This window comes from Dermacentor variabilis, chromosome 6, assembly GCF_050947875.1.
Source record: "Dermacentor variabilis isolate Ectoservices chromosome 6, ASM5094787v1, whole genome shotgun sequence".
Classification (NCBI taxonomy): domain Eukaryota; kingdom Metazoa; phylum Arthropoda; class Arachnida; order Ixodida; family Ixodidae; genus Dermacentor; species Dermacentor variabilis.
The window spans coordinates 90,530,052-90,547,309 of NC_134573.1; positions in this window are offsets into that span (position 1 = coordinate 90,530,052).

Sequence of the window (17,258 nt, forward strand, 5' to 3'; positions counted from 1 at the left end):
AGGACCGCAGTTCCGGAGGCAAGAACTGCGATCGCAGCGAACTCCGCAAGACATCATTTATTTCCTGCGAACGTCCTTGAAGTTTATGCAGAAGACATTGCCGTTCACGCGCTTGTAGACACGGGAGCAGCAATGTCAGTGATTTCGGACCAGCTTCGTCTTACTTTTAGAAAAGTCGCGACGACTTATTCAGCCTTTTCATTACGTACAGCAAGCGCTGCGCCGATTGAACCCTTAGGGAAGTGTACAGTGCGTGTTGTTATAAGCGGCGCTTTATACCATATTGAGTTCGTTGTTCTGCCTCGCTGCTCCCATGCCATGATTTTAGGCTGGGACTTTCTGTCCTCTCATCATGCCGTTATCGATTGTGGCCGTGCTGAACTCGCGCTGTCGCCATTCGGCACCAACGTTTTTGAAGATACTGATGACACTTCCAGTCGTGTGTTCGTCACCGCCGACACCGAGATTCCTCCATACTCTGCCGCACTTGTACCCGTTTCCTGCGTTGGGCTTTCCGACTCCACAGTTCTTTTCACGCCGTCTAAGCTTGTTGCTCGCCGCCATCCTTTCTTGCTTCCTTTTGCCCTTCTTGCCATTCGACAAGGTTCGAGCGCACTTTATGTATCCAACCTGTTTCCTTGCCCTGCTAGGCTGCTCCACAATGAGTGTCTTGGTTATGCCGACGAAATCGAATCAAGCTTCCTTTACGATGTGCCTGACGACCCGGCTTCTCCTCCGGTTGACGCTCTGGCCCTTCAAGTTTCTCCTCCCACGCCGCCATGTGACCCAACATTTTACCAGAGTATTGATCCCAACCTCACTCCAGCGCAGCACGCCCAGATCGTCCATCTTCTAGACCGCTTTCGCACGTCATTCGACCTACAACAATCTCGCTTAGGCCGTACTTCCACTGTTGTCCATCACATCGACACCGGCAACCATGCGCCTTTACGCCACAGGCCGTATCGTGTATCCGCCACGGAGCGTAGCGTGATCGCTGAGCAAGTTGCAGACATGCTCCAACGCGGTGTCATACAACCTTCGCACAGTCCATGGGCTTCTCCTGTAGTGCTGGTAAAAAAGAAAGATGGCACAATTCGCTTTTGCGTGGACTAATAAGATCACACGCAAGGACGTTTATCCTCTACCCCGTATTGACGGCGCGCTAGGCTGCCTCCAAGGCGCTGAATTCTACTCATCCTTAGACTTACGATCCGGGTACTGGCAAGTGCCAGTGGCTGAGTCAGACCGTCCGAAAACGGCCTTCATCACACCTGACGGTTTATTCGAATTCACCGTGATGCCATTTGGCCTGTGTAATGCGCCTGCCACATTTGAAAGAATGATGGACAACATCTTGCGCGGCCTCAAACGGCAGATATGCCTGTATTATCTGGACGACATCGTTATCTTTTCACCGGACTTCCCTTCCCACTTACTTCGACTTGAACGCGTCGTAAAGTGCATCGCCGATGCTGGCCTCCAGCTTAACTTGAAGAAGTGTCACTTCGCTGCCCGGCAGCTGGTCATCCTCGGCCATGTCGTGTCGAAAGAAGGTGTACTTCCTGATCCGGCGAAACTACAAGCTGTTGCCCAGTTTCCCCGACCAGCGACTTTGAAAGAACTGCGCAGCTTCATTGGATTAGCGTCATACTTTCGCCGTTTCATCCGCAATTTTGCCACTATAATAGCACCTTTAACGCAGCTTCTTCATGGTGGCCACAACCTTTCAACCTGGTCACCGGATTGCGATGCCGCCTTCACAAAGCTGCGTCGTCTCTTGACGTCACCACCAATCCTGCGCCATTTCGACCCCAGTGCTCCAACTGAAATACACACGGATGCCAGTGGCGTTGGCCTTGGGGCCGTTCTCGCTCAGAGAAAGGCTGGCTTCGATGAGTACGTCGTTGCCTTCGCCAGTCGTGCACTCACTAAACCTGAATTGAACTATTCTGTCACAAAAAAGGAGTGCCTGGCTACAATTTGGGCCATAACCAAATTCCGTCCGTATCTTTATGGCCGCCCGTTTGATGTCATAACTGATCACCATTCGCTGTACTGGCTGTCATCCTTAAAAGAACCGTCCGGTCGTCTTGCTCGATGGGCCCTTCGACTGCAGGAGTATGACATTCGCGTACTCTATCGTTCTGGCCGAAAACATTCGGATGCGGATGCCTTGTCTCGTTCGCCACTAACAGACGAGGCTAGCTTCCCGAACGCCTTATTGTCCGAGTCTTCCCTTGCTGCCACGGACATTCTTCTGGAGCAGAAGAAAGACCCGTGGATTGTGTCCATGCTGCGTTTTTTGTCCAGCCCATCGACACCCACTAACAATCGCGCATTACGTCGCCAAGCGCATCACTTCTCCATTCGCGACGGGCTCCTGTACCGTCGCAACTACCTCCCGGACGGCCGCAAATGGTTGCTTGTCATCCCGCGACACCTGCGTTCGGATATTTGCGCAGCGTTCCACGACGATCCCCAATGCGCGCATGCAGGGGTACTGAGGACATACGCGCGTCTTCGCCTTCGTTACTACTGGCGGGGGATGTATCGATTCATCCATCATTATGTCCGCTCCTGTTTGGTTTGCCAACGCCGTAAAGATCCCCCTCGTCGTTCAACCACCCCATTGCAGCCTTTGCCTTGCCCAGCACGTGCTTTTGATCGAGTCGGCATCGACATTTATGGACCTCTGCCAACCACATCAGATGGCAATCGCTGGGTAATCGTGGCCATCGACCATCTTACGCGCTATGCGGAAACTTCCCCTTTGTCCAGCGCTTTTGCACGTGACGTCGCCTGGTTTCTCCTGCGCCACATCATCCTTCGCCACGGAGCTCCCAGGGAATTACTCAGTGACAGAGGCCGCGTCTTCCTGTCCGACGTCATCGAGGCTCTCCTCAAAGAATGCCGCATCATTCATCGCACCACTACTGCGTATCATCCGCAGACTAATGGCATGACCGAGCGCTTTAATCGCACTCTTGGTGACATGCTGGCCATGTACGTTGCATCCGACCAAACCAAATGGGACCATGTTCTACCTTTTCTGACCTACGCTTACAACACCGCCACGCAGACTACCACGGGATTTTCGCCCTTCTTTCTCCTGTACGGACGCGAACCTTTTTCCACAATGGATACTATCCTTCCGTACCGCCCTGACTCCACGGAAACAACTACTCTATCCGAAGCTGCTGCACACGCAGAAGAGTGTCGCAAGCTTTCCCGTATATTTACGTCAGAAGACCAGCAACGCCAGAAGCACCATCGAGAAAGTTCCAATGCTCCTGTATCCTATGCTCCTGGCTCGCTAGTGTGGCTTTGGGTTCCAGCCTCTACCACTGGACTGTCACCGAAACTCGCGTCGAAGTACCAAGGCCCATACCGCGTGATAAAACAAACGTCTCCAGTCAACTATATTGTGGAACCCCTCGAGCTACCTTTGGATCATCGCCGTCGTGGCCGCGAAATTGTGCACGCCCAGCGTCTCAAGCCCTACTATGATCCGCCTGTGCTGTCCTACCCGTAGGTCACCGGGACGGCTTCCTTTTCCGCGGGGGAGATAACTGTACTGTAAAATAGGGAGCAGTGGGGCTGTGGCTAGGAGAGAGACAACGACGACGAGAAAGAACAACCTTGTTTCGGTGCTCGGTCGGCTACACTACCTCTCGCTGCTCCAACGTTCTAGTCGCGAACGCTTACTGTTCAAAGTGCTTCGCGACACTAAGCATAGTTCTGTGTATAGTTCATTAAAAACAGGGTCCTTATGCTTCCGAAAACTCATCAGGGCCCTTGTTACAGTTAATGAATCTGTGAAGATGATGGCCGTATTGAGATTTCTTTCTCTGATGTGTTTTACAGCTGAGAGTATCGCGTACGCTTCAGCCGTGAAAATACTTATGTTGTTATTTAGAGTACTCGAGGTGGAAAACAATGGCCCTAGAGCTGCATACGCGTCACCAGGATATGATTTGGAAGCATCTGTATAAAACTCAGCACAGCAGTACTTCGCTTGGAGTTCGAGGAAGTGTGACCCTATGTGTGCCTCAGGTTCATGTTTTGTTATTTCAACAAAAGAGATATCCAATTCCATGGTCTGCCATTGCCAATGCAGTGGAACTCGGTGTCTGATTTTGCCTTAGTGTAGTATGAAAAACTTAAGAATCTTCTGCGTAGGTGTAAGGACCATTCGTTGGACTCGACGTACAGACTTTCAACAGGGCTAGTTCTAAAGGCGCCTGTTGCCAGTCGTCGTACACCCAGGTTGTGGACTGGGTCGAGAATCTTTAGTGCACTCTCAGTTGTGGAGTGGTAGACCATGGCTCCGTAGTCGAGGCATGATTGTACGAGACTCTTATACAAGCTAAGCAGACACTTCTTGTCACTGCCCCAGGTTGTTCGAGAAAGCAGCTTGAGGAGATTCATGGACTTTAGGCACTTTTCTTTAAGATATTTTAAATGGGGAATGAAGTTAAGTGTTGTGTCCATGATAACACCTAAGAATTTGTGTTGAAGGCTGACAGTTAGTCCTTCTCCATTAAGGTCAATATGTGGTTACATACATACATACATACATACATACATACATACATACATACATACATACATACATACATACATACATACATACATACATACATACATACATACATACATACATACATACATACATCTTTATTTCAGCAGCTCACAACTTATTACTCATATTGTGCCCGCAAAGCGCAAGTCGCTCGTGGGCAGGTCACCGCAGATATGAGGTGCTAGCTCGCTTGCTAGCAAAAGCAGTAAGACGCATATGTTACATATCGCAACAGCTTGAGGAGAACACTGAACAGAAATGTTTTACTGTGTTAGTAGCGTGAGAAAAAAACTAATTTGAAAAATAAAATTTTCTCTATTTCTTTGGGAAAAGGTAAATACATACATAAAAAAGATCAGAATCTTTTTGTTTACAAGGCAATAGTGCAAATAATGATAGGAACTGCTTAAAAAACATAAGCACACAATACCTGTCAAGTATTTTGAGGATGAAGTAACCATTCTTTAATTTGTTGTTTGGCTTCTTTTTGGGAATGTTGTTGAATTATTTCTTTTGGCAACTGGTTAAAATAAAAAGGAACGTAATATCGCCGACACGTTTTACCATAGTTCGTATATATACGCGGTATCTGATAAAGGCATGTTTTTATTAGCGTTTTAGGTTTACTCTAATATTTTGTGGCAATTCGAGAAAATATTACGAAGAAGTATCACTTTTACAAACAGATCCGAAAAGGAATCAACACCTGAAATATTACTTTTTACGTCATTGTCTGAACAATCATAAGCAGTACCATACAGTATGCTTGCAGCTATCCTATGCAATAGCTTATGCACTCGATCTACTTTCGTTTGTGAGCAGGAACCAAAAACTGAAATACCATAACTGAGCACAGACTGGCCTAGAGCATTAAAAACTAACCTTCGCAACTTAACAGGCGTGTTAAATTTAAGCGTGTACAACTGAGCTGCTACCGTTCGTAAACGCTTCACATGTAATCAATACGGACATCCCACAACGTACCGTCGTCAAAATGAAGACCAAGGTACTTAACAGAACAGGATAGCGGTAGGGACAGGCAAGAGCATTCCAAACACTGAGAGCCATGTAATTGAATGGACAGGTCTAGGATAACAGTCCTATGAGGATATCTGAAACATATCGTGGTGATTTTGTCTGTGTTTAAATATATTTGATTAACGTTTAACCAATCAATCACGTGTATTGCGTCTTCTTGAAGTAGTTTTACGGCTTCAGAAGACGATTTGCGTGATATAAGTGGTGCAGTGTCATCAGCGTATTGAAATATTGCAGCATTCAGTTGTATGTTGGCAATGTCATTTACGTAAATGTTAAATAAAACAGCTCCCAGGACAGATCCTTCAGGTACACCATACCTAACTGATGTAATATCACTATATGTATTGTTTATAGAAACTACATGCATATGGTATGAAAAATTATTGGAAAAGAATTTCGAATAAAGACCTCGGAAACCAATACTTTCTAGTTTGTACATAGGTTGTGCTAGTACACCTCTCTTGTTTGAGAACAGGACACATGTGCTTTTGGGAGGGTTCAAATCTAAAACCATTCTCGTCCGCCCACTTTGAGAATCTATTCAAGCCAAGCTGTAGCTGCCTCTCGCAAATGCTAAGGTTACACGACCTGTACCCTATCTGTACATCGTCCACACAGATGGAGTAGAAGAGTGTGCGAGGTAATATGGGGTGTAGGTAATTCATTTTAACAATAAATAGCGTACAGCTCAGTACTCCACCCTGCGGTACTCCTGTCTCCTGTACGAATGGTCCATATTGCACGTTGCCAACTCTAACACGAAATGTCCTGTCAGAGAGATCATTTTCAATTGTTGTCAGCAAGTTGCCGCGAATGCACATTGCAGAAAGATCCCGAAGAATCCCGAAGAGCCACGTAGTATCATTCGCCTTCTCCATGTCAAGAAACACCGATAACACAAGCTGTTTGTGGACAAAGGCATCCCTGATGTACATTTCCAAGCGCACAAGCTGATCTGTCGTCGATGTGCCTTCTGTGAAACCACATTCATATGGATCTAATTTCTTGTTTATTTCTAGATAATTTATCAGGCGACTGTTTACCATCTTCTCAAAAACTTTGCATAAGCAACTCGTCAATGCTATAGGCTTATAACTATTTGCCAAAGAGGGGTCCTTACCCGGTTTCAAAATGGGAATTATGATGGCCTCTTTCCAAGCAGAGGGAATGTGGCAGGACGACCATATAGAATTGTAGCGACAAAGATGTTTGTTTTTTGTGTTTCGGACGGCAGGTGTTTTAGCATTTTATATGGGATGCAGTCAGAACCGGGGGCAGATTTGTTGCAGCTGTTTAGGGCTGCGAAGCTCTGCAATAAGGTCTATTGTATGCCTCGCATACTGTGCTTTTCCGTTCTAGTGGTTTTACTTCTATTTGCCTTTCGTACCTTTGGAATGTTTCAGAGTAGTGCGACGAGCTGGATATCTGTTCGAAATATGCGCCAAGAAAGTTCGCCTGATCTTCCATGCTGTCGCCTTGAGTATTCACCAAAGGCAACGAGTAAGGCTGTCGACCCTTTATTCTATTCACTCTATTCCAAACCTTCGTTTCATCAGTGTAAGAGTTATTGCCCGATATATACTTCCTCCAACTCTCTCTTTTCGCTTGTCGCCGCGTTCTCCGACTCTGGGATTTGACCTGCTTGCAATTGACTAGATTTTCTGCTGTCGGAGAATCCCGAAGTAAACCCCATGCCCTGTTCTGCTTCTTACGCGCTATTCGACACTCATTGTTCAACCACGGAAGACGGCGTTTTGTGGACAATCCACTTGTTACAGGGATACATTTCGAGGAGGTGTCAAGGAGAAAAACCGTCAAATATTTAACCGCAGCGTCTATGCTTCACGTGTTTCACGTGCACCTGCTGCAGTGTTTCACGTGCATACCAGGATCAGTAGAATCTGTTGCGCCTCAAGATCTTCAAAGTAAAAAAAAAATTGTATGTTATTAAAAACGTGATGCTGGCTCGCAAATTCTGCTTGTACAGGTGACCTGCGCACTTTGGCGGGCATAGTTATTGCGAACAGTTGTAGTCGTCAAACGCATCTTCACAAAATCTTTCTAATTAGATTTTTTTGCTAACATGATTGAGGTATATGTTTATATTTGGAAGGGTAAGACAGTCATACTTAAAGACAACTTTGATTTTCGTGGAGAGCTTCTGTTCCGAGATATTTATCATTAGCTTTGACAGTTAGTCGGCTAATTTCGCATTCAAGGGCGTGTATCTCGATACAAAGTCATGTCGTCAGTGAACGTAAACGTGAATAAATGGGAAAAAGTCAGTCGTTGCTTGTTTTTGCCAAAAGCAAGAGCTATATCAGCTTCGCGCAGTTTGCAAACTGCGTGCCACTAGCACTAGGCTACGTCACACTGGGGATTTGACCTTGTGCCGAGGTCGAAACACCTGGATGCGAACTTATCTGAGTGGGAAATTCGATTATGGATATCTCGTAACAGAAGCGATCGACGAGGCTCAAAGCGAACTCGTCTTCAAATACAGTTTTCTTAACGTTTTAAATATAAGCATATACCCTAATCGTGATGGCAAAAAATTACCGTAGTCATTTTTGTTAAGCATATCTTTGGTGAATCTAATTTTCGTAAATGTTGTGTTCGCCAAGCGGCATAATACGTTTGTTGAAGCATATGTGGCGTAGCTAGCATAGCGTTTTATTAAATTACCGTTATTTTAGCGTTGACGACCCTGTATATACACATCAGGGGGATGTTATTAAACTGCATGGCACGGACCACCGTGGAATAGAAGATATATACGTGACTTTGACACAGCTAGGCAAAGCGCGCCCTATATCTTGAACTTAACAGACTGCAGAGGGTCTACGTTTGGAAGGAAATTGAGAAGAATTGAGAGATGAGAAGAAGGAGTCCGAAAATGCGGAGCACTTCTGTAATAAAGGCAGGCTCCGTATACAGCCCAAAGTGGCTGTATGAATATTTTCGCTTAAGCCTATGACGTAGCCAAATTTTCTTGGACATCTATCGGCTTGCAAGCTTGAAGGGACGCGAGTTAGCGGGCCGAGCTCTGCATCAGCTGCACGGTGGCAGGATAATATATTTTCCCAGCACGCAGTGCCTTATCTTAAATGGGCCTGAAGGCGAGCTCGTTCGTATGAATCCATGGTAGAAAAACAGCGTTAAAAACATAGCCAGGATGAAGAACACAGGAGCAGTGCTGTCCTCTGTTGCCTTATCTTGTTTGAAGTAAAAAAATAACAAGCAACAAACATGTTTTTCTTAAACCTGGTTATGAATTAGCGTTTAGCCAGTGTCCTGGTAAGAACAACTAAGTGTGGTGCACAGGTATCTGGCCAATGGCGACACGCTACCCACAGGAATGACCCCCGAACTTTTTCGGGAAACCAATTTCAAGACGCTTTTTCTCTTTGTATACCGTGCAGGCCAGGCACAAAGTGGCGAAGTCCCCTGTGCCCAGGCGTTGAGTGTATGCTTGGTTAAACGAAAATCCCGCTGTTTTGAAAATCCACCTGGTCTATAATGTGTCCGCACCCTAACGTTCTTCGCTGGGAAGAAGGGCTTGCTGGACGGGTCGGAAGATGTCGGTGTGGGCGCACGGCGATTACGTCTTAGAAGAAGAAAACTGGCGCAGAACTTTCCACCGCTAACTCTAAGTATGTGATGACATCCTAGATTGCGCTGTTTGGGACGTCTCCATATTTCGCCTGCGTGCGTCGTGGATGACTGCGCACTCAAATTTATCAAAATGACGTTGTGTACCTTGTATCGCTGAAATACTTGCGTTGCCGTGTACACTGTGATGTGCTCGGGCACCCTCAGCGCACTTAGATATTTATGTTAGATACCACTAGAGTGGGTGAATTTCACCTATAATGTCATCATATTGTATGGCTTCGGTCTAATGTGAGTGGCAGCGAACATAGGGAATCAGACTCCAAGCTACGCTACGTGTTCCTGATCCCGACGAAGCCGGGTAAAGCCGTCTTGTCGGGTCAAAAACCGGTATCCAGATTCGTGTAAACGCCAGCTGATCGGACGGAGTGAGCGTCGAAGCGAGTTTGGTGAACCAGTCGGCAAGGAATGGGACGATTCTACCAACCTGTTTGACAAGCTGCACGCAAACGCACTCTGGTTGAGCTGGGTGAGCTCGACTTCTGACATGAAGCTCTAGTTAGGCTAACCGTTCGCACCCGCATTCTCCGGCAAATTTTATGATTTGTATAAATTATCCTTGTGAAATGAAATTTGCTTTATATGAAACCGTTCTCGTAGTCGTGCTTCTCGGCCACGAGTATTTCGCCGCGAACCTAAGCTTGCCACCTTCAGCAGTAGTGAGTCAGTGGACGAGAGCTCACTGTCTCTGTGTACAAGTGGGAGCCGGTGAAACAAAGAAACGTCGATTACTTAGTGAGTTGAACCTGTTGCAATTGTCGACGTCTCACGAAGGACTACCTTCAACACAATATGCGTTGGAATTATGTACTTGCGTTATGCGGTAGCACAGAGAAACTCGAAGAATGAGTACGCAACTCAACTAGTCGTGACACATGTTCTAATTAGCGCTGTTGAATTGGACTGCCAAGCATAATCTGGTTGCCCTAGGAAACACTATGTATCCGCCTTGTGCTTATATATAAATTAATTTTTTTCGAAGATTGGTGTAAGTTATCTGCAAAATAATGTTTGCAAGAATTTTATGAATTTGTCCTTTCATGATACATTCTTTTCGTCATACTTGGCCGCAAAGTGCAAAGAGTGATTCTACATTTCAGAAATTACGACACAGAGCTAGGATTTATTATAAAGTACAATGTCCTCATACACTGCTACTAGCGTATGGCTAGTATTATTGCTGAAATATGTATGGCTGGCCATACATGTTGGTGATATGGCCTGAAAAAAGTATGGCTAGTTTATTGCACTGAAATAAAATTCGTCGCCGCGCTGGACATGTTAAATTATTGCTTAAGTATGAGGCCATGCCGGGAAACAGCAGAGTGCATCGCCAAATTTCACTCGTGTGTTGATATTAGTCTCTTGCCCGCCCCAAAGACATACAAGGGCGAAAACTCGCTAGAAATAAATTCATAAAAAGGCAATAATGAAAACTTCCCACTTCTTGAGATTAGGATCTTTTGACGCGTCTGAGCTTGAGCGGAAGTAACGTTACCTGTGTTACTAATTGTATAAGCCCCGTTAGTTTCCCACAATATTTGTATGTATTATAGTGTCATCTTTCTTGTGTGCAATTAGGTCATTGTAGGTTGATTTCATGACTGTGTTATGTTCGTTACAATGTATTGCTCGTGGTAGTGCTTGTTCTTATTTTTTATTAACGCGAATAAGTAGGGAAATGTTGGCACTGAGTAATGGTACCGGCTACTCTTTTTCTCTCAAAAAAGAACTTTACTGTATTACTATCCATATAACATCGCAAAGTTAAAAGAGTCACAATAGAAAACAGTGCTAAAATAAATACTGAAGGCATGAAATGTCATCACAAAGAAATACAACTTTGAAGGTAACAAGCACTACGAATACACGAAACGGCGCGAGATAAAAATTGGCGCAAACCATTTTTTAAGAACCATAATACCCACGATATAAAACATATAGGTGCCACATTGAACATAGATTGCAGTGTTTAGCTCAAGGCATGGTGTGTGCGCGTACTAAAGGTAATATTGCTAGAACTGAAATGCCATTTGTCACGCCCCATTATCTGAGAGAAGCATACACTTATTCAACTGACACATTTAAATTCCTGCTGCTGTGTTGCCTGATGAGAGTGGCTTGTTGGGCTAGTTGCTGCATGATTATGCTATGAGAATGTCAGCAAACGTGAAAGAGGGAAGAAAATTGAGAGGCAGACGCAGGCAAAGTGACAGGAAGGGGGCTCGCTGGCCAGGAAGGTGGCCACCTTCCTGTCGCTTTGCCTATGTCTGCCTCTCGATTTTTTCCCTTTCTCAAGTTTGCTGGCATTGTCCTAGCATAGCTGTGTTTCTTAGTTGCTGTGTTTAGAGCGTGCGTGCGTACATACATACATACATACATACATACATACATACATACATACATACATACATACATACATACATACATACATACATACATACATACATACATACATACATACATACATACATACATACATACATACATAAGTTTTCATTTTCACCTGATGAAAATGGGGGTGATGTTTTGCATACTATTCCTCGAGAGTATGGCTGACTTCCGTGCAGTATGCGGGCTTTTCGCTGAGAGGTCGGGCAATGCGTCGCTGATATTTTGGGCAATAGATAAGTTTATAATTTGCGTAATAAGAGCAATGTGCTTTGTTGTTCGATGGCATACCTGTTCTCGGTATGGTGCTTGGCTCCTCTACCGAGGATGCGTTGGTAAATTATCTTCGGCGACAGTCTTGCGTGTAAAATGAAATACTACAATGAGAAGACGTTCAGCAGGTTGCGGAAGGCAACAAAGAAGAAGTGGCAGGATACAATTGGCTTCCGATGTGTCCTGTCACTTTTGTATGTCGTTCGCATTGCACTACGTATACATTGTGTGCGTAACGAATCACTATTAAACTCAAATTTGCCACCTCATTATAGCATTAATTTACTTACTACATCCCTTTAAGATATCTTAGCCTGATATGCTCCGTAAATATTTCGATTAAGATGGACGCCGTTATTGTTTACTCGACCTCATTTAAGCTTGTAATGGCTGACGTATGATTTCTACTACGCTCTGTTTATTAAAGAAAATCTGATTTAGGCGCACGAAGCTTATCGTATAGTCTATGGTCGCCCTTCTTTATACGCTGGAAATGCTTTTATGTTCTGGCCAGTTCTGGGAGCCACCTGAATTATTTATTACTACGCTAATTAGGCATTTACTAAGATTTAATTTTATTTCTTGACCATATGTAGGCTTAATGGCCAGGAATTAAAGGGAACAAATTTATCTTAGTGTATTTTTATGTGCAAAGGCATTGCAGGATTGAAAACTGTTAATCCAGAAGCATTCTTAGCGATTGTACAAAAAGATTGTTTTGCCGTGAAGACCTTAAGTAGAACTGAAATATACCTCCATGGTTCGGAAGAATAAGGAACTGCCAAGTTTTGTTGAATATTCCGACAGAAGTTGAGTCAAGGAGCGCTGGAGCTTCGGGGCTTGCTCAGGGGGAGCTCTGCCGCGTGGTCAGCTGCTATGCTTTCAGCGACAGCTGTTGATAGCTATTGACACGTGCCGAGGCGTTGCCATCACCATGCATTTAAGCATTTCGGTGAGGCACACGACAAGCATACACACCAGCTAACTACGATGCAGCACGTCTGGACAATATTTCCTGCGCCCTTGCCAGCGTGAGCTATGTGACACGTGACCTTGATAACGGAGCGAAGTCTTCGTGCACTATGACAGCAGAAGGAGGTGCGCTTCGAAATCCACATCTGCCAATTTCGCTTTCGCGGAGGATTGTTTTATAGTATTCTCACGGAACGTAAAAAGTAGGTCATTTAGAGTGTCATCTTCCACTGGCAAAAACTGTCGGCTTTAGTCGTGAAGCTGCCGCAGTATAGCCAGATAAATTTACTTAAGCGAATAATTCAATTTCTAGATTAGACTTTCCGTAGCTGCGCAGAGTGGTTGTGCGGGACGCCATAGTTAAGGGGCCCACATTAATTTTGGGGAACTAGAGTTATTTCACGTGCAGACAAAAGCAGGATACGTGAGTGTTCCTGAATTCTGCTCTCAACGGAATGCGGCCTCTGCCGATGGGATTGCAATCAACGTCCTCGTGCTCAGCAGTGCATTAACCACGCGGACAGAGGTTTTGACGGAGGTAATAATTTTCTTTGTAGGGAGGCAAAATTAGTTATGTTTAGAACTGAAGACTGGAAGTAACATGTCTCGTGTGCGGTCGGTTTCTATACGATATTTATCTCAAATGAAATCAAACCCTTTAGGCAACTAAGTGCCGTAGTAAGAAATTTATGCAATATATGTTTAGTACTTGTGTGCGCATTATGAGCACCTTCTACAGATGTGCTTAATATGAGTTACGCTGAAAGCGTTGTTTAGCGATAAAATGCCTGCGGTTTAACGCGCGACTAAAAATTTTCATCATTTTACGAGCCAGAACCAAGATCTGCTTATTGGGCACGCTGTGATGGGGGGCTCCCAAACATTGTGTACTACCTAGGGTACCTTAACGTGCACCTAAATCTAAGTAAAGAATTTTTTTTTGCATGCAGCGTGCATGGAAATGCGGCCACCACGGTCGCACTTGAAACCGCGGTCTTAAACTTAGTGACCAAACTCTCGCGAACTAAGGAAGTACGTCTGGTTCTTTAGTGGCTCTCTCTTGAAATAGGCCACAACGATAGGTGACCTCAAAATAAAGCAACAATACCAAGGATAGCTTTATTTTTATCAGTCCTTCCTTACGTGTGGCATTAGCTGGGCAGTTACTGCTGCAGAGCATTCCCATGTTACACTGTAGTGTTCGAGATAACGATTTGTCGAGGCATAAGCGCAAACTCTCCGTCGCAATTTTGGGATGTTCAACTCCACAAATAATTTGTTTATACAGTACCACGTTAATATTTTTAACAAATGGTTTAAAACGCTGTTTTTGCCATTGAAAGGGCCAATTAACACGCCTGAAAAAGTGTTTCAGGATATAATGATAGCACCGTCACGATGCGGTGGTTTTGTGCATATATGACTTTACCCAGTGTCGCTATTGCCATTGCGTAGAGATGTAAAGTGCTGTTAGTGTTTGTGCGACATGGTGATTACAATGCCAAAACTATGAAATAATGTTTTGCCACCGTTTTCCGTTAGAAGTACAGTACAAAAACCATGCGAAACAATTTTGTCATCAAGGTTTGTCTACTGAGAAGCATTTCGCTTTAAGAATAACGGATTGCGCGACAATTTCGTTCCCGCAAAGTGAACTTTCAGGCATCGTTGCACATCACGCCAATGCCTAGTGACGATTTATTCTTGACGAACCAGTCAAGTGTGGTATACGGAGACACGGTATTAGACTGAATACAGTGCGAAACTGCTACGAATGCACCGCGAAATGCTACGTCTGTGCGAATTTTGCGTGATAATAAGCAGTCGCGGTGAGTGGAAGGTACTGGCAATACTGAGAAGTGCCGTAGACGCGTGCACGCGTTTGTTTGCGTATTTTATGTCGTAGTCGTGTTGATCGTACAAGTACATGCATTAGAAAACAATGCCCCTCAGCATAACCGTCACCCCAACCGCTTTCAAACTGACCTCTAAAGCACACGGAGGCAGACCATGCTTCAGTTCATCTGGGCTCCGGTAGTTTAGTTGCCTTCGATTCCAGACACGCGCGTTTTTCTCTGCACATCATAAAGGTTTTGTTTTGCGCTTGCTTCTGGCCTTATTGTTGCTCAAATTTTGCAGGAGTATGGCACGGTATCTTCAAGCGAATAACTTTCTTTTGCTCTTCCTCACAATTTTTTGGTCGGCCGCTGGATTATCTCCGCTTGTGTGATGAGGAGAAGAGGGTAGCAGTGTAGTGAGGAGGAGAAGGCTGCCACGCAAGCGAAGCCAACTGGCAGGACGTTCGTCACCAAAGGAGAGGGAAACGCCATGGTGTCTCTTGACCTCGATGGATGGTCGGAGAGGCGCTGACGTCACGCCGGAGGTTCTAGAACCTTGTTAGTCGGCGAAGCGGCGGCACAGCATACACGCGGTTGCAGGGAGTGTGGCCGAAAAGAAACAGAAGTTGGAAAAGTGACGTGAGGCTCAGCGTCGACGGGACGTCACCACCAAGAAATGTGGAAAGCATTTCGCCAGCGGCTTTCACGGATCTGATTTCACAGTTTCGGACTCGGAAAGCTAGCTATAAAAGTATAATATAGCTTTCTGAGTCCAAATTTGTGAAATTTGAAATTGTAAAATTGAAAGGCCATTGACGATGTATGTCAATGGCCTTTGAATTATTTTTATGGTCCGGATCATTCAATGTAGTGCTGAGCACTGTTGCTTGCCTGGTATTCGGGGGAAGAAATACGTATTTGTCTTCGCCTGCACACCTTGTGGTGCCAAATTTCCCCACACCTGTACGTACTGCAAACCAATTTCTAAGGCCATGTTCTGGCGTAGAAGAAACGACGGCACAAACCCGGTGACGTTATAGCCGCGAAGTTTTGAAGATCACTAACGGTGAGAGACGCAAGTAGAGGCAACGAGACAAAGTTCCTTTATTTTTTCGAACACCAGGCAACTAAACCGTGACAATTCTTACAATAAATGATCCGCGCCATAAGATGAGATCTTGCTGTGAAATTTGAGCAGAAAGAACGAATTGACAAGCGCAAAATAGTTTGGATGATGTGTAAAAAAACAACAACGAACGTCTCCGTAATCAGCTTAGCCCCGCGTCCATCTGGGCGGTCGCTAATGTGGAAATACGCTGTCAAATACACGCAGCCTACAATGCGAGTGATTTGGAGTCTGTTTCTGGGCGGTGCATTCTTTTGCGACACACATAAGCAAGATAGACATCGTGAATTGTATTATACGTTTCGAAACATTGCTCTAAAATGTTCTCTGGGTTAGCAACCATGCCTCACTTGATTCTGCTACGTAAAATCGACAATCTGTTGTTATTGGTCACCGTTGTGTTGAGTCATTATGATAGTGAGATGTGGACCAAGCGCCAGAAAAGCTAGAATCGAGGATCCCTGCAACTAAGGTGAAATAATTGTCTCGCTCTTTTTGTTGAAAAGGTGAGCTTAGATCTAAAGCGAAAATGATAGGTTTGAAAGACGTTGCAAGGCTCCTTTAAGTATAACGTCAATCGCAGGATATTTTTGTCTATTAACTTGTATTGCCTGTTTTGTATTACCTTGTAACTAGAAGGGATATCAATTGGAACTTACGAAGCTGTGCGTCTTTTCCCCACAAGTAATTTTCTTGCGTGGTCGAAGATGGTGTACTACGAGATTAATGTAACGAACAGCTTATCAAATGAAGGATTTACGCACGTTTTGCAGATAAACAAAATACAAGAAAATCACTGCTGGAAGAGAAAAACTTGAAAACAAGATGTCAAGGTGGTTGGACAGGCATGCGAGTTTTTGAGTGAGCGACCAGTCGTATAAGGCAATCAATGAACTACTCCCTTTTCATGCATGCAGTGCTCACACCATACCTCCTGTGCCTCGTCGCATTCGTGTTCCGTTTCTCACCTTTTATAGTCCTCAAGAAACACAAATGCTATACACGAAAATGTGCATATTTCGTTAAAGGAGCACTGAAACATTTTTTTACCATAGTATGAAACCGTTTCTCATCTGTTCTGGTGGTTCCTGTGAACATATGAGCCATATATCATTGCAATGTATGCACAAGAATGTTGACAACCTCGTGTCAAAAGCAGCGTAAAATTACTGGCTCGAATTTAAGTAATGTCGTCATGCAGCTTGGTTTCAAGCAGACGGAATCACAACAGCTATTAGATGATTTCGTGATCTCCGACAACATTCCTTGTAATACATGTATCATTAGAGATAAATGAATAAAAAAGTATATGTCTGCGAACTCAAAATGGCAGAAAAACCATTTCATCTTTGGACTGCCG